The following is a 25,070-nucleotide window of genomic DNA, read 5'->3' on the forward strand; positions in this document are numbered from 1 at the left end:
TCTTGGATTAACAACTTTACATAGTTTATTACATTAAAACCATAAATTAGTAAAATTATTGGTAGTAAAGGAGATTGGATATAATTTTATTCGTTATTTATTTATTTTACATTCATGAGATGTAACCTAAATGAACTATCCCTGATCTTTCAATCTGTCAAACTTTGCTTAAAACCATCCCTCTTTAATGGTATAAAGATCGGTTGGAATGTGTGGTGATGATTGAAGATAGTGGTGCAAATGGCGGTAATCCACAGACGTATTCAAGCTGCGGCTTCAGTAAAAGGGCTGTGAAATTGTGTTGGTTCTCGATCTTGGAAGATTAAGCTATTTTGAGCTTAGTTGGGATGCTTCGTCGGAGACTTTTTCAGGCAGGATTATGCAGCGGCAATGCTAATGCTCGTAGCAGTGTTCTGAAAACCGGCCCGGACCGGTCGGTCAGCCCAATAAACCGGTGACCCAGTCATCTTTCTGGACAGGTCCAAATAGGTTGACAGGTCCGGGTCGATTCTGAACGGTTCTCAAATGGGCTGACTCGTTTCTTTTCTTGCAAAAAGGATTTAGTGTGAGTAGGGAGAGTTGATCCCGTGACGCGACCAATTACTCCTTCAAGTCACCCCTAACCACTGAGCCAACTGTTTTTTGATGATTATTATGTATATATATATATATGATATATAATTGATTTAAACAACAAAGCATGAACAAAAACATGTACATATGTGACCCGTGAATCCGAGTTGAACGACAGGTTGAATCATTTGACTCTAACCCAGTAACTTTTCTGGTTTGAAGTTCGGGCCGGTTTTCAGAACATTGGCTCATAATGGTGGTTTATAGGGTTTGTGAAAATTAGGCTTTGGGCATGGGCTCAATTTTAGGTTTCGGGTAGGGTTAAGATAAGGATATGTGTTGAATTGTGTAATTGACCAATTTAGCCTCCGGTGTAGGGTGGGTTTTCCATGTTGTACTCATTTATGGGTTTGTAAATGTTAGGCTTTAAATTAGTCGGGGGATATTTTGATGGATATCTTTCTAGACAGTTTTTTAACTGTCTTTTAGTGGGTTTTTATGTTTAACCTAATTCCACCAATAAATGGGCGAGAAATTAAAATGTTGTCGCCGAATTTTGCCTTAGAATTTCATACAAGTTGCTCAGAAATGCTTAACATGAGGAGTATTATCAGTATTGCTTTAGCTTCTTCATTACATTGTTCTACATGGACAAAATAGATAGAGTTCACATACTATAATCCTTAAATTTCTTTGCCTATAAAATGCTGAAAGCCTAAAAATTTCTCTTTCAGTAGTGCATTAAACTTGGAAATCTAAATTGCTTAATGCTGCTTTTCGATGGACAGAGCTTCTCCCTAGACTCTCCAACCAACTCCTTGCCATTCGCACTATCTACTCCCGCCAGAATTTCTTATAAACAGATTTGCGTTAATTCACTTTACCAATGTGGGATTAATTATTTTACCTTATTCACATTATAAATGAATATGGTAACTAACTTATTCGGGCTAGATTTTGGTGCGGGCCATGTACACGGGCCTCTCTTTATTCCACAGGCCCAGTTATCAAAAATAGAACCACAATAACTTGCCTCGCCTAGGGCATCTGATTATTTTCTAAGATGACGTTGCGTTCATGGTTCATGCAACACTGCGATTAAAACTCTGTCAAATGGGTTCGTTAGTAGACTTTCTTTTAGTTGATGAAATGGGTTTCTTTTGGATTCGCACAAAGTCGGAAGTTGAAATCTGATCTCTGCTCAGCCTTGTGCTGTCAGGTATGGGGTTTGGACAACTTCATTGTGGTCTAAACTAAACTAGACTTATGCTCTGTCTAGCGTTACTTTCTATGGTTTTAAAATTTCACCGGCAGGCATGTTACTCCAATGGAGTAAAATAAACCAAGTGTTTTCTGGTTTGTGCTCTCAATCTGTCTATAAATGGGAAGTTCCAAAAACTGAGATAACATCAACACTCTTCTTTTTATCAAAACCACACAAGAAAAAAACAACGATACAAGAATCAATTCATTCACGGAAATGAATAACCAGATATACGACGGTGATGAGCCCATTCTAGAGATTGATTCCCAAGGTAATAATTAACAGTTTTGTGTAAATTTATAGCTTTATTTTGTTTTCCTACAAAATTTCTGAATTATATTCTGAATTGCAATTCTAAAGATACTACTAGATGAAACATGGCTTAAAACAGATGAGGAAGAAGCAGATCTTGAACCAGATGGTGGAAAAACGGAGGCGAAAATTATTAACAAGCAGGAGGCTCCGATGGAAGAGAGCCCATTTGAGGTATTGCTGGAGCTCGAGGATGAGCGTGGATCTTGTGACAACCTTGGATATCAGTGGAAGCATGAGCGGAACTAAATTAGTAAAAATGAAACCTGCCATGCAATTCTTGGTCCAGAAACTTAGCCGTACTAATCGTTTATCTGTCGTCACATTCAACTCTAACGGCAACAGGTTATGCCCACTACGCCAAATAACTGAAAATTCTCGAGCTGAGATTACAGATCAAGTCAACGATTTAGTAGCCAGGTCTTCCACATACGGAAGCTGGCCTTAAAATGGCCTTAAATATAAAATGGATGTAAAAATTTACAAGTGCAGCAGCTTTTTGGTTCAAATGTTAAACATCAAAAGTTGTTTCTCAACTGATTACACTCTTGGATAACATTCTGAGACATAGCAAATAAACTACCACTAGCTAATTCATGTACATTCTTGAATAAGTAACGTAACATTGCTGTGCACAGCAATTTGTGTAACTATAAAATGAATTAATGCAAAATTCTGGATTAATGCGAGCAGGATAAAACATGTGCAAGGACAACAGATCATTCGGGATTAATGAACTCATTGAAGCAAGCACATAACTATCACATAACAATCCATTCCAAGACACTCGGATAAACTTACTAGAATAAACATCTAAATCATCCTTCACTAACATCCCTAAGCATTGCCACAGATAATCCGAAGTTAATTATAACCTTGGAAGTTGGCTGACAACTCATGTCGATCCAAAATATAAACGCCTGAACTACTTAGCAGCATCTCTGCACAACAAAGTCGTCAAATACAGTAGTCTAAAATCAATTCTGAGAAGAACTCCAAATTCTGCCGTTGGAGACAAATCAAGATCATGTGTAGCTAGAAGAACTTCAGTGTTCATATAATACGAGCCAAACCATCTAAAATTTCAATGTTCCAATGTGTTTCATTAGGGAATTCCATAAATCCATAAGATCCAAATTTCTGAAATCCTCAAATTGTGTATAATAAAGACATGTGGTCTCCTCATAAGAGGGTACACATGAGATGTCAGGACCATATGGAAGCTTCCGATAAGCTCATGGGTTTAATCAAAAATCTATTGGCTGCATTCACGGCCAGTTTCATATATCCAGTAACTAAACATATAAGTCCAACATTAGTATGCTCGGGCTTTCAGATCAAATCAAAAATATCAGTAGTTAACCAGGTGGTACAAAGATCATGCAAAGCCAAGTAGAATGTCTACCCACCACGAATACACTATCATACCATATTAAACGGCAAAATAACTTACGTACCAATGTCAAATTTTCCCAAGTCTGAAAATGATAGTAAACAGCTCCAATTCCTCTCTGGCCCTGGATTACCGGTGTCACGAGGATCTCGGCATCCAAGATCGAAAAACTTCAAACTTGAGTTGTGAGAGGGATAACGAAATTTTACAAGAATCCATTATCTGAGTTTTTGAAGGAAAATTTGAGTCTGAACTATAAAATGTCTCAAGTCTCCTGACGGCTGAAGAAAGATAGGGTAACTTATACTTTTAGTTTTAGGGTATAAAGAAGATCCAACGGTCAGATATGTTTGAGAAAATACCGGTTTTTTTTTTTATGTTTCAGACCTTGTTTCGGCCCATATATCCGTTTTATCACTTTCCTGAATGCGGATTTCCCTACTTATTAGGGAAAAAACGGGTGTTTTTCAAACCTTTTTAATTAGCAAGTGCTTCAAGAAGTTACTCTTCTCTAGAATTGTGTACCCAGAGCCAGGGCATCATAATTCTCAGCAAAAAAGTTCTTTCTTTTTGTATACCTTTTCTATAAGAAACATGAACACATTTAACATTTTCTTTATTGGATGGAGAAAAGCTTCTCAATATTGCAAGAAACTGATAAATAATTATTGGATGGAGAAAAGCTTCTCATTGCAGGGAACTGACAAATAAAACAGCTTCAACGCCGAATAAACTTATTGAACTAGAGGAAGTCATTCTTCAGCTTCCTAAGAATGGTCAAGAGCGCATTATGAACTACTTGACCATTTCTATGAATCCATTTTGATACATTTGGTAAAACAGGGATTTCCCCAGTGACATCAATGAAGCAGCAACAAGTTTGATATATGCTTCTGCAAAATGTGGTGGTGATCTGCCTGAGTTGCCAAAGCTAAGTAGTTTGGGGACCAATATGGAAACAGGTTAAATCTCGGTTAATTCAAAAGCTTTCAGAAATAGCTTGAAAAAATTGCCTTGAAATGGATCCTCCTTTACAAACTGATATTAGGTGTCGGCATAATCCAAGAAAGAAACAAACGAGTTATTTATTTTATTCGACAATGCCGAGCAGAGGAACTTCAATTTGAGGAGGAAATGGGGGACAACTTTCAATCTCAGCAGCGTGACAGCACCGGTTCTTCCTCTTCTTGCAGCAGCTATGTCCATCCAAACCTACCCCAGTATGATGATTTAGTGGCCAAATTCTCAGCCATCAAGACTGTTGGATATATAATCCAAACACGACTTTAGTGAATTAAGAATATGATTGTTAGTTAACTGTATAGTTAATCCTTGTATTCAGGATATGGTGAATAAGTTTTAGATCCTACCTACAAGTTAGGAGTTGTGGTTACATGAATGACCACGTTTTAATATTGCATGTAGTTAGTGTCCTAGTAATTAGGGAACCATGAAGTTGCGCCTGTTAGTGTGGTGAGGAAATGCTTAGCCATTTGTAAGCCTGTAAAAGGCACCATCAATGTTAATGAAAATATGCAGTAGAAATATTTTAATCAAAATGTAGTTCCAATTTGTTTTGAGTGTTTCAATCTCTCTCACTCCTCTCTGTGCTATGTTGGGATTTTCCCACGGAGACAACATTCAGGAAGTAGTAGCAGTTCCTCCTCTTCTTGCAGCAGCCATATCCATCCAAAACTTCCCACGATTTAGTGGCCAAATTCGCAGCTATCAAGAGACAACATTCAGGGAAACTGAAATGTTGTAGGAGTAGTCATTTTCATTATGTTGTAAACTATCAAAGACATCTATAAATAAGCGAATTTCAATGGATGAATTGCTGAAAAGCACCATTGTATAACATCACAAAAGGAACAAATAAGAGAAGACAATAACATAGGTGGAAACTAACACAACTCTTAATTACTCCAACTACCAAAAATCATAACTGGGTAGGAAAGGAGTTTCATGGAGAGTCGTTTCTAAAGGGGTTAAACGTCCATGTGAGAACCAACCTTCACTCTAACGTGGTGGAACTTAACTTTCGGAACAGGACAAAATGAACAATGTAATTATGATACAGGGAGGGAGACAAGATGCAGTGTAGTGTATGATTGATCTAAGAGAACTTGATCTAGATGCTAGTATACCTCGATGTGACATTCATATACACAGAACATGCATTCATTTATAAATATCTATGCAATAAACAATTGGTCAAGAGGATGGTCGGTGAAAGATTCTACAAAGAAAAAAATGTTTGTGCAATGTAATACAAATTAGATATGGAAGTTGCTCACCATAAAAGTTGACTATCCATCATAAAGCACCAAGTAACAGCCTTCACCATCCATCGCCGCCATGGTGCAAACTGTCTGTCTCCAGGGAGGTCCTTCTGGTCCTTGAAACCAATCTTTATAATGGCAATGACGAAAAATAAAAAAATTCCCAAACTCACGCAGCACAACATCAGTTTCAAACTACTCCCTCCCTTTTTGGAGCCTGGTGAAATGATCAATCCTTAAAACAAAACAAAACAAAAAAATAACCAACAATGATGGTGTACCCCAAATTACAGAAATTTCAAAGCTAATCACAATTTCACATACAACATCAAGGCTATAATAATAAGTCACACAATTCCTTCAAGAAACCCAATAATCATAGAGTTAAATAAAACATGGGGTTTTCCCCATGAGCAGCAACTTCTCTGAGGACCCATGAAACAATAAGAGAGAAAGCAAAAAAAACCACAATAAGCAACCCGAGCATAAATTGTACTGATACAACTGTTCTGCAATCTGCCAGTGCACACGCTGCACAGCATGAATCCAGGCAAGCACGATGCTGCCCACATATTTATTCTCTTTAATTTAATTCCCCCTTTATTGAAAAAATCCAAACTAAAACAAACCAGAACCCCTATGGGGCGCAAAATTTAGCAGGTTGTTTTCGAGAGGTCAGTGAATTGCACTTAGGGGTGATGCTGGAGAATCATGATTCTCATGAGAATGAGAGGTGTGGCTGTGTGCAAAATTTATGGGTGCTCGGAGAGTGTTGTGAAATGCGGACAAGCATGGAGGAAGGTTAAAGAGGAAAATACCTTTCCAGAGATATTTTTTTGAGAAATCTTCAATTATTTGAGCCGATACATCCACATCAACCAACAATTTATTGTGGGAGTTCTTTAACCTGAAGGAGACAAAAAGAATAACATTTCATCAGGAATAATCCAATTGTTATCACAATACTCTCATTCTTTCAGAGAGATTAAAATAAATGTACAAATTACCATGGTAAATCTATAATTAGAACTCTGTTCGGAAATGCTTCACTTAATATAGCCCTTTCTAAATACATGGATTCGTTAGCAATCAAAACCTTACACACCGTTAAGATATTCATCAAAATTTTGACCATAAGCAAATGTAAGAAGCTTAAGAGCGTTACAAGAATTAAATTGTACATATTCGAACAAGTACCTAATTCTCATTTTGATAGAGAGCTCCACTGGACTCTACATAATCTCATAAATTTACAAACCACAAATTTCCCTTTCCTAAACTGCCAGCTTGTGCTTTTCTACAACTGAAATTCTAGATTAACAAAGAGTTGCTAGTAACAACTACCCCATTCAAAATCACTGGGCATCTGGTAGTAAGCAAAAAACTAACACCCATTTGATTCACAAGGTGATCCATACTCCCCAATATCTTCTTCTTCTCAGATTGCCTTATCATACAGATAGGATATCACATAAATGCATATTGAATTTTTTCTAAATTTAGTGAATGATGTGAATACCTGAATAGCACTAAGAAATGCAGTGTTTGTCAGGATCAAAACCCATACCCTTATTCTCTGGTACAAAAAGCCCTTGATTGAAGGGCACCTTGATTGGCTTAAAACCTTAAACCCAAACTTCAATATTTCTCAATTAGTTCTGAAGGAAGAAGTATCTGTCACTAACAACAATGTTTTTGATGAAATTGAAATTATCCAGTTTTGATTTAAGGATTTTATAAGTATCATCATATGAAAGGATCAGTGGAAGGCGTAAGAATCTACAAATGAAGAAGAAGAAATGGGTTTTGTCATGTGAGCATGGAGAATCTTTATCTCGACACCTGATAGAGAACGAAACATTGATGAAGAAATTTGAAAATTTAGGGTTTTGGAATGGCAGCTCAACTCCTCTAACTGAGAGGATATGATGGAGAAACTGAGAGGATGCGACGAAGAATTTTGTGTGGCAAAAGATCAAGGACCGAACCGGGCTTGGAAGTTTTATATGGGCCTGACTTGTTTACAGAAAACCCGGGTCAGCAATTACGGTCAGAAATAGAATAGGAGACGTGAACCTTATATCCAAGTGATTTCCTCATTCTGTCCAAACCCTAACCCTAAAACATAACAGGGGATATATAAGAAGCAGTCTAAATGACTTGTGTCCAAACACTAACCTAAACAATCAACATAGGCAGCAACTTTAACAGGTCTCCTCATTTTTTTTCTTCAAATTTCACAGATCTCCTCATTTTTTATCGCTACTACTAGATCTCAGAAGGCAAAATCTACTGTTGTTATACGCACTATGGAGTCATCACACGAGATTCAAGAAACATCAGTTAACCAAGAAACAATTGTAGATCACTCACCAATAGTAGAAGCAGAAGAAACAATTGTAGATCATTCACCTATTGAAGAAGTTCAACTAGTTGTTCCTGAAACAGATGACCCTTCTTTACCAGTAATGACATTTAGGGTATGGGTTCTTGGTACACTTTCTTGTACCATACTGATTTTTCTAAATACATTCTTCACCTATAGAACTCACCCTTTAGTAATATCTGCAATCTTAATGCAAATCCTAGTCCTACCAATTGGTAGATTCATGGCTAGCGTACTTCCAAAAAGGAATATATCAATTTTAAGAAAAAAAATAGTTTAAATCCAGGACCTTTTAACATGAAAGAACATGTTATTATCACCATCTTTGCAAATTGTGGTGTTTCAAGTGGTGGTGGTAATGCTTATTCTATTGGTGCTACTCTGATGAAAGCTTTTTATAAACAAAACATGAGCTTCCTTTGTGCTCTTCTTATTGTCTTGACTACTCAGGTATTTTCATTCCTTGTCTTATTTTCTTGGGACAATATTTTTTTTTCTTTCCGTTTAAATTTGGTGCATGTTGTCTTAATCTTCTTTTGGTTTTGGGATATTATTGTATTTAACTAGCTTAAATGCAATAATTGTACTTTGCTGCAGATATTGGGGTATGGATGGGCAGGGTTGTTGAAGAGGTATATGGTAGATCCAGCTGAAATGTGGTGGCCATCAAACCTTTCTCAGGTTTCTTTATTCAGGTACTCGGTTCCCGCTTCAAATATGAGACGCTTTATAAGAAATTCATGTTTGATTTGCAGATCTGTTCTTTTTTGCTCATATAATTCTAAATATTTGATCACAGTTAAAAGTTACTAATTATAATTATTACTAATTCACATAGCTCTTCATGAGAAGGATCCAAATTCCAGGGGCCTAACAAGAATGAAATTCTTCTTCATTTTCATGGCGGCAAGTTTCTTTTACTACGCATTACCTGGTTATCTTTTCAAAACCTTGAGTTTCTTTTCCTGGGTGTGTCGGGTATGGCCCCATAGCATTACTGCTCATCAGATTGGATCTGGTCAAAATGGACTTGGTATAGGTGCTTTCACTCTTGATTGGGCAGGAATTTCATCTTACCATGGAAGTCCACTTATTACACCATGGGTTTCAATTCTTAATATTGCAGTTGGATTCATTATGTTCGTTTACATAATCATTCCTATCTGTTATTGGAAATATAATACATTTGATTACAGAAAGTTCCCTATGTTTTCAAATAAACTTTTCACTTCTACTGGTCAAATATATGATACCCACAAGATCCTGAATCCACAATATGAACTCAATGTTGCGGCTTATGAAAATTATGGCAAATTATATCTCGGCCCGTTATTCGCTCTTTCAATTGGGTCCGGATTTGCAAGATTTTCAGCTACTATCGTTCATGTTGCGCTCTTTCATGGCAGGTATATATATATTTTACGTAGTTCATGGGTTTTTTGCCCAAAGAAGCTAATCTACTGTTTCGTGATTTCCTATGTTTTCAAATAATTTGATGCTTCTCTATCAAATTTATTGTTTCGTTTCATGGGTTCTTTGCATAAATAAGCTAATCTGTCGTTGTGTTGTACAATTCTGGTATTTGTATCTTGTACAATTCTGGTATTCGCATAAGAAAGCTAATCTGTCAGTTGTAAAGACTAAGCTGGTTTCTGAGCTTCTTAGAGTTTCAAATGTACTCAGGACTAGGAGTAATCGCTAAGATGATTCATTGCTTTCAATGTTTTAACAATTACTAAGCCAAAAGAATATAAAAAATTACTAGATTTTTGTTTTTGCACTTGTATTTGTATCTTGTGAACTGAAATTGGCTGATTCTACGTAGTTTCTTTTTAATACTTTTGTATCTTGTGAACTGAAATTGGCTGATACTTTTGGCTGATTCTAATATATTGTTGGTATTTTATCTCGACTGATTTCCAATCTTGCAGTGCCATTTGGAAACAGACACATCAGCATGGAAAAATGTGAATGTGAGACTGGACATACATGCAAAACTAATGAAGGCTTACGAAGAAGTCCCTCAGTGGTGGTATCTCATTCTCTTGGGAGGAAGCATTGGTTTGTCTCTCTTAATGTCTTTCATTTGGCCAATAGATATTCAGCTTTCTTGGTGGGGGATGATTTTCGCATTCGTATTGGCATTTGTTGTTACCTTACCCATTGGAGTCATTCAAGCAACTACCAACCAAGTATTCACTTCCCTTCTCTTTAAAATCTTCCCTTTTTTCCATTGATTTCCGGTATAAAAAATAAGACATCAGTAAAACCAAATCTTGCACTAACTATTGGATGTTTTTGTGGTTATGTTGCAGCAACCCGGATACGACATAATAGCACAATTTATGTTTGGCTATATCCTAAAAGGACAACCCATTGCTAGCCTTCTTTTCAAAATATATGGCCGTATTAGTACTGTTCATGCACTCTCGTTTTTATCTGATCTAAAACTTGGTCACTACATGAAAATTTCACCTAACATCTTGTTTGTTTGCAGCTGACTCTGCGTCTGGATCTGAGTCAACCTCTGACTCGGGCCGAGTCAGCAGTCAGATCGTTTGTTTTGTATTTTGAGTCAGATCTGACTCGACCTATGACTCAGACATAACCCCTGACTCGGACCCATTTGAGTCAGGTAACAAAATACCCCTGACTCACGGGACCAAACCACTGACTCACATTTTTTTGAGTCAGATGAGTCAGATCTGACTCAAAACAAACATATCGAGTCAGATCCAGATGAGTCAGGTGATTTCACTCAGATCCAGATGACTCAGATCCAGCAACCACCAACCAAGTATTCACATTCAATCTCTTTTAGATTTTCCCTCTTTCCATTGATTTTCAGTACAAAAAATAAGACATCAGTAAAATCAGATCTTGCACTAACTATTGGATGTTTTTGTGGTTATGTTGCAGCAACCGGGATATGACATAATAGCACAATTTATGTTTGGCTATATCCTAAAACAAAAACCCATTGCAAGTCTTCTTTTCAAAATATATGGACGTATTAGTACTGTTCATGCACTCTCGTTTTTATCCGATCTAAAACTTGGTCACTACATGAAAATTCCACCTAAGTGTATGTACACCGCACAGGTATGAAACTTCAAGCATATCAGAAATAAGGCAATGTTATAGTGTGTGCATAATGTAAAAGCTTTACTAACTAAAGATGTCTTTATATGATGAAGCTTGCTGGAACAATTATAGCCGGTATTGTGAACCTGGGAGTTGCATGGTGGATGCTTGAGAATATCGAAAACATATGTGATGTTGATGGTCTGCATCCAGATGGTCCATGGACTTGTCCAAAATACAAAACCACCTTCAATGCTTCTGTTATATGGGGTCTAATTGGACCAGAGAGATTATTCGGACCAGGTGGAATGTATCGAAACTTAGTGTGGTTATACCTCGTTGGAGCTGTTTTGCCAGTACCAATTTGGGTGATGAGCAAAATCTTTCCTGAGAAGAAATGGATTTCATTGATAAATGTACCGTTGATATGTTATGGATTCGCTGGCATGCCTCCAGCAACCCCAACAAACATTGCTTGTTGGCTAATCACAGGGATGGTATTCAACTACTTTGTGTTCAAGTGCAAGAAAGGATGGTGGCAGAAATACAACTACGTTTTGTCGGCAGCATTGGATACGGGGACAGCCTTCATGGGCGTGCTAATTTTCTTCGCACTACAAAATCGGAATGTGAATGTAAAGTGGTGGGGAACTGGAACGCGAACCGACCTTGATCACTGTCCCTTGGCTACTTGCCCAACTGAACCTGGTATTGAGGTTATAGGGTGCCAGTTTTTAAGTAAGTAGGTTAATAATACTTTGGATGATCAATGAGCTTTATATTGGCTTTATCTTTAAATTTGAATGGTAGTAAGAATAGGTTAGTGAAGTGAAGCAGAGTCTTCGCCTTGAACATTGATTATCTATTAGTTTGATTATATTTGTTTACAAGTAATACTTTTTATGAAAATTAGCAGTTTATAGAATGGTTTGGACTTTACAATTCATCCCTAAATTTTCAAACTTCTTCTATTGTTTGTTGCCTTTTTAAAACTTTAATAGTGATACAAGATCCACAAACTGTATAGCCAAGCAATACAACCCGTCCAAATTAACATCATGATGTATTCTTTGTCGATAAATTATAATCAAACTCAGCTATATGAAAACATAAACTCAAAATGTAGGCATGAGTTCGTTAATTAAGCTGATCACTCCATTTGCTTGCTTTCACACACAGTTCTCCTTCAACAGTTTCGAAGGTGAAAGATTTTTTCAACTTTTTCCTCATCTCAGCAGTCAATTTGTCATAAATAATATCTCCCGGCTGCATACGTGGATGTATATGGACATTCTTGTTGGTGGGATCAGATTTACTAAGAGATAATAAACTAGTCAACTTACAATTTTTCAGCAAAAAAAGAGCAGATCTTAGACTGTATGCTCTTTCATGCCTTATCTTCCAACCATTTGTCGGCGTTTAGCAGATAGGGTTGCGTTGTCTTTAGCTTCAGATTATACTTGTGCCGTTCACTCTTGAAGTGTTTATGACATTGCTTAGTATCCCCTAGGCACATATGCATCACAGGCGCGATATTTTCAACTCCTGCACTGCTCTTATCGGCTGCATTTCCTGTGGAAATCGGCAGTGTCTGTCATACCTAACTTTATTTGATCTCATCCAACTCTGCAGTGTTTAAGTGGTACTGGATGATGATGAATTCGTTAAGTAGTCATCATAATTGACTACAAACGGGAGAAGTCATTTACTAACATTACAGAAATTACTTAAGATTATTAAACTTACGAAATAGAAGATGAGATTGATGAAGCACTCTAATCATTCAGTGAATGTTTTACAGGCCAGACGCCTTTTTGAGCAACAACTGTTAGATAGTTGAACTGAATTGTCAGCTGGCATTGGATGAAAATCTTCACCAAAAAAAGAAAAATCCCCTACTGTTGCCAGTTAAATCTTCTTGTTCAAAAGAACACAAAAGTTTTTTATTTATTTTTTTATTTTTTTGATCAATAAGAACAAAAAAGTTAGTGGTGGTGGTGGGGGTTCAGGTTCAGGGCTATTTTAATACGACCCGGGCTTCTCTCTCATGGTTTCTCCGGAGATTTTTCCCCGGCGTCTGAAACCCGGGCTTGATTTCCAGGATTACCATGATCGATCTAGGAGCTTCTGTTGGTTTTTATTTCGATTTGCTTTCCTGCCTTGATTTTCCTCTTCTTCTTTTTCATTATTTGAGCATTATTTTCTGTTTTTGCCTAGGGTTTTAGTTCCTTTTTCCTTTTTAGGGTTTATTTCTTTTCTTCGATATCACTATGTCCAGGGCTCCTAGACCCCTCGGACTCCTGCAACTCCATCGTGTGCTGGCTCTTCATCAAGCACGGACACAACAAGGTAGGGGTTCTGCCATTGCCCTTTCAAGACCTACCATAGTTGTGGAGATGGCGTAAATGGCAGAGGGTATGCCAAGGGATCATTTGCGAAACACTTATTGGACATGCATCTATCTTCTGAAGACAGCAAATCATTTTGCAGAGATTTGATCTCCAATAACCTGAATGTATATCGTGCGTGGGAGAAAACTCTCACTTGTCTTCGTATGTGGATGTGCTGTAAGTGTATGCAATTACACGCTTGGAAGATGCCGTGCAAAGGCAGGGATGGAACTGTGCATGGTGAAGTGATCGCTGGCCCTCTCAACGACGCTGATGAAGCTGAATTTCTCCTCCATGGGTTTGTTAAACCAGCCGAGGTAAGTGATACTTGTTTGGGTCCTTCAACTGAGGTTGTGCTCATCGACACTGAAGTAACCGGTCCTCAGCAGTGCAGTAGTAACGTTGCAGTCCTTTCCACGGATCTTCTAAATTCTATGTTGCAAAGGCAGTTTACCACTGTTTCAAGTATCCGCATAAGTGCAGGTTTGCTTTCTCGCGTGAACTGAAGTCTTGCCTCGATAGAATCATCGTCAGCCCGGCAATCTTTCGGCATGGATTCAGTTGCTGCTCCTTCCAATCTGTACATTGTCTCTATTCCGTCCAAAGAGTTCTGCCGAAGCAAAATCAGGAAATAGGAAGAGGCTGCAGGTTGCTGCCATCAACCATGCACTGGCAGTTTGAAAAGAGTCCGGTGGATGCTATGCCTTGTCCCATAAATTACTACAACAGCCTGTTCATGTTGGTTCTGGGAAGACGGACTTGGAGATAGACAAGAAACAGGGAGCTACCAATGTGATGGCCTGCCGGAGAAAGATAGAATGTGGTCACTTTGCAGCTGCTATACGGGTGCTTTCCTCTTCTGGGTTAGCTCCTCGCTGTGAGCAAACTTATCTCGACTTGCAAGATAAACATCCGCCTGCGCCTCCACCTGCCATTCCCGTTGATGACATCTTGGTCGACCCTATTACTGTAGATTCTCGTGCTATGTTGGGAGCCATCAAAAGCTTCCCAAAGGGTACTTCATGTGGGCGTGATGGTCTTCAGGCCCAATAAATGGTTGATGTAATGAGTGGAACTGCGGCAGCAGTGGCAGATAATTTGCTTGCTTCGATAACAGGGGTTGTCAACCTTTGGTTGGATGGTAGATGTCCTGAGATTCTAGGTGAGTTCATTGCCAGTGCGCGCCTAACTCCTTTACTTAAACCTGGAGGTGGTATCCGAACTATTGCTGTGGGTACGGTTTGGCGAAGAATGGTCTCCAAAGTAGCTGCCTTCTCGGTCGGTAAGGACATGACTTCTTACCTAAGTGATTACCAGTTTGGAGTCGGTGTGCCTGTTGGTGGGGAGGGTATTTTACACGCTGTAAATTGTTTACTGGATATGAAGGGGCATTCTGATAAAATGTCAATGTTGCTTATCGACTTTTCCAATGCTTTTAACATGGTGAGCAGATCTCAGCTCATCAAGGAGGTTCGCTTACATTGTCCAGGTATTTCTCGCTGGGTATAATTTTGTTACTTGCGTCCTGCTAAGCTTTATTATGACCAACATATTTTGTCGTCTGCACTTGGAGTTCAACAAGGTGACCCCCTCGGTCCCTTGTTGTTTGCATTGACACTTCAGCCTCTAGTGAAGTCCATTGCTTCTCGCGCACTCTTGACTTACACGCTTGGTACCTTGATGATGGTACTATTATTGGTGATACTTTGGAGGTGGCCAAGGCCTTGAACATAATACAAACCGAAGGACCAAGTAGGGGTTTGTATCTTAATGTGAAGAAAACATAAGTCTTTTGGCCTTCTATTGATCCTAGAAGCATGACTGATTGTGTTTCTCCCCTTATATTGGTAGACCCTCTAATGGTGTTAAGCTTTTGGGTGGGCCGGTGAGTTTAGATTTGAACTTCATTAGCGACATGATGTTGACTAGGGTGAATAAGACTGTTCAACTGATGACGGCAATCAAAAACCTCAAAGACCCACAAAGTGAGATGCTATTACTTCGCAATTGCACTGACGTGTCTCGTTTATACTTTGCAATGCGCACTACCAATCCAGCAGCCTTGCAGCCAGCCACTGATCTTTTTGATGACCATTTACTTAAGTACTTACGTTTACTCATTACTGGGGATGGTGCTGGTTTTGGTCCTCTACAGTAGAGATTAGCTACTTTTCCCATCAAAGACGGTGGTCTTGGCATTTATACCATGGCCGATACTCGTGTCTATTGTTACCTCGCTTCTCAGAGTCAGACAACTTCAGTCCAGAAGATGATCCTTGGTAACTTATTCTCAGCAAACACAAGCCCTTCTCATCAATTGTCTCTTCAGAACTTCATCCAGGTATGCGGATTACCTTCTTCTTATTGTGTTGATGATACTACCCCCCCTTCCATGCACAACCTGGCAGTCACTTATTTTGATGCAATCAAGAAGCAAATCCCAGACCAATTTCATATGTCTGCAAGAGATTCCATTTTGTGGCAGTGTAACCGTGTCAAACATGCTCAAGATTATTTATTGGCGTACTTATTAGCGGGCTTAACCAGTGCCTCGGCCCTAGACAGTTCCGAGCTGTGTTATAGACTTGGTATCCCTTTGTTTGCTGAGAATGGTCTATGCTCAAGCTGCAACCGGCCCATGGACATCTTTGGAGACCATGCGCTTCACTGTGCTAAGGATATTAGGAGCAAGTTTCGACATGATGTTGTTCGTGATGTGGTGTTTGACATTTGCTACAAGGCTAACCTACCTGCACGTAAGGAAGTATCTCTTGGTATTCAGTCGGATGATGACATAGATTTCAGGCCTAGGGACATTCTTGTTATCAAATGGGAAAATGGCCGTGATGTTTGTATGGATGTCACTGGTGTCTCTCCCTTCACAGGTGATGGTGTGCGCTCATTTGTCCCAGGGAAGGCAATTTCTAAGGCAGTATCAAGAAAGCGCACTAAGTACTTGGACAAGTGCACTTCTTTGGGTTATGATCTGGGTGTTTTAGGCTTTTCCACTTTAGGTGAGCTTGGTGACGATACTTTGTGTTTTTTCAAGCGTCTTAAGAATTGTCTTGTTCATAATGATGACAAAGAAATGGATATATATTGATTCCAGTTTCATTTTTAAATTCCTTTTTTCAGTACTCAAAATACGTAATACGAAGTCTATTGAATTATGTACATTAACATGTATGTAACTTGTTTGGTTCGGAATTTCTAGTGCCGTGCTACTTATTAAATGAATTCAAACATTAAAAATCTCTCTAAGCTATTGTCATTTGATATTAGTTATCTGCTTAGGCCTGGTGTGTGCTGACATTTTAACTACTAATGCATCACATAATAGGATTCACGGTGACAGTTATATTTAGAAAATTCTACCGTTTATGAGAACGATGAGCCAAAACTTGGAATGGGTTAGTAAATCAGATTGAGATGAAACTGGATTTTTATTTATTTTTCTAGTAACTTTAATTTTTGATTTTTTGTTAGAGGGAGCAAAATATGAGGAGAGCAAAAACCGGAGTTGGCTCATCGACTCATACCTAGTCAATATATTTATCTTATTAAGACTAAATTGCCCTACTACATGCACCTACCATGTAAAACTTCTGTTTGTTCCCAAAACAACCACACCAGGCCACCACCACGATCAGTTATATCACCAACACCACAATCAATTGCATCGCGGACACCATGGTAGCATGGTTTTCATTCTTGCATGAATAAGTCCAATAGAGATTTTGAATCCAAATCACTCTAAATTATCTTAATCATTTACCCAAATAGTCGCGCCCTTCTTTCATCCATGCGATTTCTGAACTAAATTGGGCGTGTTTGTTAGCAAGTGACTGGATTATGGATCTTTGAGATTCGGGTTATTGACTAATTGATGTCAGGATTATAGATATTAGCAAGTGACTGCTTGTTTTTCATTTTTAATTCTTCATTTTCTTTTGATTTCTCTTATGTGGGTAGCGAGAACTCGTCATGGTTAAAAAACTAACGGTGGTGGTGAAGAACTTGTTTTTTTATCTGTAGTCATCGATGGAAGAGTTGGCGACAGTGGTATGTTTGGCGGATGGGAATCAGTTTTGTTTTTTGGGATCCAGTGATTTGGCAGCGGATCTGGTTCATGTGTATTTCGTAAGGGCAGTCTGGTCCGAGTTGAGAAAGTTTACCAAATAGGTTCTAATCAGTGAGTGGACTATGATTTATACACTCCTCAGGTCATTTTTTGCTCTCCGTCTAACAAAAATCTTAATTTTTCCTCTCTTAAATAAAAATGAGAAAGAAAAGGGTTCTATAAATTTTATATTACACGTCATCTCCGTTGTATACTATGATGCACCGATACTGATACAGGGATACTGATACGGTGTCACTGATACGGAGATTCGTCATTTTTCATAAAATGGGGATACGTGGGATACGTGTATTTATCAAAAAAATATTTAATATAATAATAATTCACTCTACTAAAAAATCATAAAATAAAAAAATCTGATAGATACTATTTTGATTTTTAAAGTGAGCAAATATTAAATTTTCAGCATTTTGGATTTCATCCTTTCTTATGTTAATTGAATGGATAAAATCACATGTACTCTGATTTCTCTCTAAAACAACATGAAAAACATGACTGCCCAATAAGCCTTAAATTTTTCTAGCACCATTTTATTTTTAAGCACCATAAAAATAAATAGCAAGTCTTTTTCTCTTTATAGTCAACAAGTTATTATGATTAGATATAATTATTCAATATGATCATGATTGCAAATAACTACAAATATTTAGAATTTTAGATTTGAGGAGGGATCCCCTCACACTTTTATTATCACACTATCTCACACGTTGGGCGTCATTTTTGCGAATAAAACCAAACCGCAGCCGATTTGAAGCTAATATTTTGGGTATATGTTCGTCTTACCAAATTCTACATGCCTACCAAAAATGAGCATATTCCGGGACATATAACACCACCATCTACTACTTTGAAAATGAGTCTTTGAAAATCAACGGATTTTTGGCCGTCAAATTTAAGACTGGTAGATTGTGAGGTTTTATATTTCGGAATGTGCTCATTTTTGGTAGGCATGTAGAACTTGGTAAGAGGAACATATCCCCAAAATATTAGTTTCAAATCTATTACAGTTTGATTTTTATTTGCATAAATGATGTCTAACGCGTGAGATAGTGTGATAATAAAAGTGTGAGGGGATCCTTCCTCGATAGATTTTATGTATAAATTTATAAATATATAGATTTTGTATAAAAAAAAAATATGTTAGATTGTAGGAAGTATCCCCATATAGAGTATCTGAGAGGTATCCCAGAGTATCCCCTACCCTTTTTCTAATTAAAAAAAAGTGACACTTTAAATGGAGTATCTGATACGTATCCCCAGGTATCCCCAAGTATCTGATACTGATACGACGCCGATACGGATACGCCACCAGTTTTGAAGTATCCGTGCTTCATAGGTTGTAATCGACGAGTAGTTTAATTTCACCCAAATATATATTCAAATTATTTTTAGTATTAAGATCGCAATTAATCAGAGATGTTGACCAGGAGATTTTCTTTATTTTCTTGAGATTTTTTTTATTTTTCTGAAGCACAAGTAATTTCTATTAGACGGGAATTACACGAAGAGTATGTGATACACATAATGAAGGCCTTTACAATTTGGTGTAACAATTGTAGGGTTTATATTATGGGTTCGATAAACCTCAACGATCGAGCATGTATTGTAGTTGATAGTGTACCTAATAGAATTCCATAAGTTGCTTGATTTGCGAGCCCTTTCACGCTTGGTGCCTTTTGTGATAGTTATATTTTATAATGTAACGACAGATTTTCCCCATCTGCTACTTGATTCATGAGATGAATGAAATTGTTTTTGAAAGGGTTTTGTTGAGAATATTGATCAGTTTGCTACCAACGTTATATTTCGAATTTTAATATTTCAACATTGAATTTAAAACTCATCAAACCCTTAAAATAAAGGAAAAAACAAAAGAAATAACCTTTGTATTGCAAATGTAATTAATGATTATGCAACTTATTCAATTTACTAATAAAATAAAAAAGTCTAATATAATTTATTTTCTTACTTGGTGCATTCTTTACCACAATGGACATCATAACAATCTTTAAATTCTTGTCCACTAAGATCTTGAGGGGTGCTTTTGTTGATACAATTCATGGCCGCACAACCAAGCTTGCAGTAGTTAGGAACGGTAACCTTATTGTGGTTAGGTGATGTACATTGATTTTTACACATAAAGGGACAAGAAGCTGCATATACCCATTCTTCACAATCTGCCAAGCATGAGTTAAAACATTGTTTGTAATCATCCGCAATACTCTTTCCTACGAACATTCCAAGTATTAGCATTACCATTACGAAAATCATCTTCATGTTCTTCGCTTCCATTTTCTATTATGTCTTTTTGCGTGCTTGTTTCTCCTGAATTTTTGGTGAGATGACTGCTCTTCCGAAAGGCTAATTTATAGTTTTATAAATGTGTCCTTGCAATAAATTAAAAATATCTTTTGGGAGCTTTAAAAATAGAAATTGAATCATTTTTCTAGATTGCATGACGTCATACATTAATATTTGTAAGGAATATAAATCTTATTTGGGGCAGTAAAACGATAATATTCGAAAATTGATTAGTTACATATAATTAAAAAAAATAATACTGATTCCCAAAAATACTAAAAATAGAAAATATATTCACTTTTGTTTGCTTAAATATAAAAAATCGAAAATATTGCTTTAAGAACAGGGAATATTTAGAAAATATAGTCCATGCAGATCTTAACATAAAATATCCCGAGTTTATACTTTCACGAAATGATACAAAATTTTGAAATTTTAGGGTTTGAATTTTGAATGCGGGTAGGCTTTAATGGGCCTTTTTTAAAGCAATTTTATTTCCAAAGGTGTAAAAATTTGGGGTTTTTATCTATGGGGATCCATCAAAATCCACTTCCCTAAAGATTGTTAGTTATATCATGGGGCGGAGATTTATGCAACTTCGTGAAGATTTCATACTTCAATCAGATTATGGATATAGTCTGTTTCAGTGAATTATGTTGGTTTTAGAGATGTATGACCTGTATATATACTAGTTAGATAAGAATTAGGATCAGTAACCGGTTATGACCATCCCTAGTTAATCCTTCTTCTGATAAGATTCTATTACTTGCTAATAAAGATTAAGAAAAATCACCATTTAGGAATCTTAGTGCCCTGTTACTAATCACCAATCTAAGCAGTCATGTAATCAATTCAGGAAAAGGTTCACATATTTGAGTTTATATTATTTATACACTGATTTGCAAAATGATACTTGCACATAATTTCTCAGTAGAAGGAGGAGGTTTTTTCACAGGTCTAGTAGTTTATCTTTTATCACTCTATAAATAAGAGTGTTTCATATTGATGTAACTATCCCAGTAAGCTTGGAGATCAATCCAATTCACCATACGGGGTTTCTCAGTGGATGTAGTCGTTACTGCCGAACCACTTTAATCTCATGTCATCTTTATTTCCGTTTCATTCTTTCTATTCAATCGATGATCCGTCTCTATGATACTCATAATTTATTACCGCCCCCCTCTTCTTTTCTGTTTTACGCCGTCTCTAACACAACCACCTTCACCGGCACATGATTTTCTTGTTGATGATCATCAACAACAAGTACTACATACTCAGCACTTTGATATCTCCTCTCATTTGTAAGTAATATAGCTCTAACTTTTTCTGTATTTCATTTTAATTTTTTACCTGAGCATAATTTGTAGATGTTTCTCGATCTTCAGTTGATGATCATATGAAATAATTATGTGTAATAAAGAAGTAATCATGGCTCCAGTCATGAAGAAAGATGTAACCGGCATGAAACAACTGATCACAAATTTGACAGAGAAGGTATGTGTTATTGATAAGAAATCGTCAATCTAATATGTATTCGTAAGGAGATTGTTGGATTTCCTTCTTCCACGTTTATCTTGATAAATCTTTCGTGACATATATTTAGAAGCATAGAGAAAAAAAAGTTATTGTGGATTTAAAAGACTTCGATAATTTCATATTTGTCAATTACAGGGGCCTGAAATTGAAGCCGAAAAAAGAGAGGAGGTTGAGAATTGGTGAATCAAAAACACAAATACAAATGGGCTATCAAATTTTGTCACTAGGGGTGAGTTTCATACACATATGATTATCTAAAAATCAGAAAAAACATTTTGAGTTTGGTAGATGATTAGATAAGATTCACGTTGAATTGAGTTTTGACTTGGTGTTGTTTATTGGCTAGCAAATGAGTGTTGTTCTTCACTTTATTGATTTTTTGGTATATACCTGTGAGAAATTTAGAGTGTAACCTGCGAGATCTGGAATGTTATTGTAAGTTGAATGTAGCTGAAACCTTTTAATTTTTCTCGGAATGAGTTTTCAAAGCAATCAATTAACAATAGATTAGGTAGACTTCGTTTGTTGCATCTGATCCTGTAATACATGTTTGCATTAAAACTATCATCCATTTATATTGTTTGATGAGTTTGTGTTTGCTTACATTTGTTGATAGAAGGTCTAGTCACTTTTTGGGTGGTATGTTTAGTATTTGATATCTTTTGAAATCATGCATATTTACTACCTTGTCTTAGCTCTTACACTTTTTAAAGAATCATGGAATTCAAAAATCCATATTATTTTAGCTACATTAATTATGCTACATAATTTATGGTACTTTAATGAGTATATAGCATAATGAAAAAATCTTGAAATAATATGCACAAATTCTTCTTGAATTCACATTGCTATGAAATCACATTGGTTTAGCAAAATTCTCTTGTGAAGATGCTGTATCAGCCTCATGTAGTGTGACACCAGCCAACTTTAGTATACATTTAGATTTACTAACCCTTTTATCCACTTTGTAGATAATGATACCAGGAGCAAGGTAGATGTAGAAAATAATGTTTTTGTAAATATAAAACTGCAAGAGATGTCCAAGTATACTCAAAATGTGTGGTCAATGTTAAACCAAGACAGTATATATACATTATGTGTTCCCATCCTTCGGTGTACAATCTCTTTATTTTCCTTCTCTTAAACCTAGTCATTTGTCTGTAATAGTAATTCAGCATGCCATTCTACTCTTGAGATCACATTGTTGGACTTGGATTCCTTCTTATCTTAGGTGCACTATATATCAAGACAATGACGACATCGGTAATATTTTTCAGATAAACTTCATATCTTATTCTTATTGGGCAAAGTAAGATTTTCCGGCCAACAATGAAATTGGAGGGATTTTGCAGAATTATATATGTTTATCTATAAATTTATCAGCAAACTAAAATAACAATCTGTTCCGAGAAAATCCAAAACGGAGAAAAACATGCACCAGGTTAACTGAGGGTGCGGGTTAACTGAGGGTGCAGAAAAGTTATTATATTGCAAGAAATTCCGGTCGATGAATTGCCTACATTTTCGGAGACAGTAATGTATCCCTAGCCAGACTACAGAACCAAAGTGTTAAAAAAAAAACATTATACTTTCACACATCCGTGGTTTAGTTTTCTCTTCCGGCCTCTCCCTCTCTGTTTTACGCCGCCTCACCACCATCACAGAAATTACTCCGCCTCAAACACCACCACTAACACAGATCAATAGATTATTGCTTGTGATGTTCATGATGATCAACAACAACAACAATTACATACGAAGCATAATGATATCTCCTCTCTGATGTAAGTAATATAGATCTTACGTTTTTAATTTTATTTTTAGAATTAATATGACGTTTCTTGTTTCATTGTTTATGCAAGGTATCTGGAAGTCCAGTCGGTTTTCTTAATGGAGCTCAAACCAGTTTTTTATTTCCCTTCATGTCACATGAATGGGCAACCTATTGTGTTTTCTGCTGATGTAAGTTTAATTTCTCTTGTTCCTCCCTTGCTAATTAATCCTTACATGCACGGTCTTCTATGTGTAACCTAACAAAATTTGTGGATGGATGATTTCATTTGATATATCTGTAGATCCACATCAATTGTAGGATAAAGACTTCGAAATTTATAGCAATTTAGAAAATATTAAGGATTCAAAACACTGTCCTGAATTCATATTTGTCAATTGATTGCAGTTTCCTGGATTCCTGGATTTAAGGCTGATGAAAAGGAAGAGGTTGCGACTTTGTCGCAAGAACACAACGGCCATGAGGTATCAAATTTTGTCAGTACTGGTGAGTTTCATTAGGTAGACATTATTCGTAAGATGTTATGCAATAATACATGTTTCCATTTTCATTGATAAAAGGTTTAGTCACTTTACGTGTGGTATGTTTAGTATTTGATATCGTTCGAAATCATGCATATTTTCGGCGTGTTTGTTAGCAAGTGACTGGATTATGGATCTTTGAGATTCACTCAATGACATCTACATTGATGTACATTGGCGTGTTTGTTAGCGTTTTTGTTAGCAAGTGACTGGATTATGGATCATTGATGTAACAGTCACTCAAGTGACTGGTACATCAATGACATCTACTTCACTCAGGTTTCATTTCCCAAATCTGGACCAACACAGTGGCGACATCAAGTTACAAATGCTTGGACGTGGTTTATCCATTCTCTTCGTACTTCCATGATCTATATACAAGAACCATCAAGCAGAAATATAAAAGGATAACTAATATCATTGATGTACTAGAATGAGAGGTTAGCAGTAAACTACAGAATCAAATAACTTAAAATTACTATTACACGATAGAACTAGTGAGTACCACATAGCCGACTCAACTCGTACCTTCCTCGAACACCTCACCGCACATTTTAGCTGAACCATATCTCTCTAAAATTCCACATTTATACCGATCAAAAAAAAAATTCCACATTTATTTACATTACATTAAATTTCGAAAAACATTACATTTTCAGAGAAACGTTCGCTGTGGAACTGATACCAGTAAATTCACACTTCATAATTTTGAATAACCCATCTATGATTTCAATTTCTTAGTTTTTCAATGTGCATGACTCGGTTTTAAATTGGACAGATCAGTGCTCATAAGAATAAGGTAAACATTGGTTAATAACTGGATCCTCATGCCCAAGTTTTAAGTCAGAGATAACAATTCGGCTAGATGCACATTCTCTGTTCATTCTCGGGCTAATACTAAACAAGCAAAAGAATACAATAACATCAAAAGTGAAAATATCACAAACCTTAAGTGAGTTTTGCACTCATTAATGAACCTCATTCGTACAATGATTGAATTGTTGAAACTCTCTTGTAAGTAAGGTAAATGCGTCCCACCGAGGTTGAGGTTTATATCAACAAACCACCACGTAAGTTCACTTGCTTCCGGTGAGG

General features: G+C 36.8%; 1 long non-coding RNA gene and 1 pseudogene across 1 annotated transcript; one reads left to right on the plus strand and one right to left on the minus strand.

Moving 5' to 3' along the window:
- Positions 1 to 5,117: 5,117 nt before the first annotated feature.
- LOC113332369 lies at positions 5,118 to 7,702 on the minus strand. The gene is made up of 4 exons (XR_003351461.1): positions 7,344 to 7,702; positions 6,643 to 6,731; positions 5,840 to 6,059; positions 5,118 to 5,293 (listed from the first exon to the last, which is right to left on the minus strand). It is a non-coding gene; the product is annotated as an uncharacterized LOC113332369 (long non-coding RNA).
- A 431-nt stretch (positions 7,703 to 8,133) lies between these two features.
- LOC113332313 lies at positions 8,134 to 12,040 on the plus strand (annotated as a pseudogene).
- Positions 12,041 to 25,070: the final 13,030 nt, after the last annotated feature.

This window comes from Papaver somniferum, unplaced genomic scaffold, assembly GCF_003573695.1.
Source record: "Papaver somniferum cultivar HN1 unplaced genomic scaffold, ASM357369v1 unplaced-scaffold_131, whole genome shotgun sequence".
Classification (NCBI taxonomy): domain Eukaryota; kingdom Viridiplantae; phylum Streptophyta; class Magnoliopsida; order Ranunculales; family Papaveraceae; genus Papaver; species Papaver somniferum.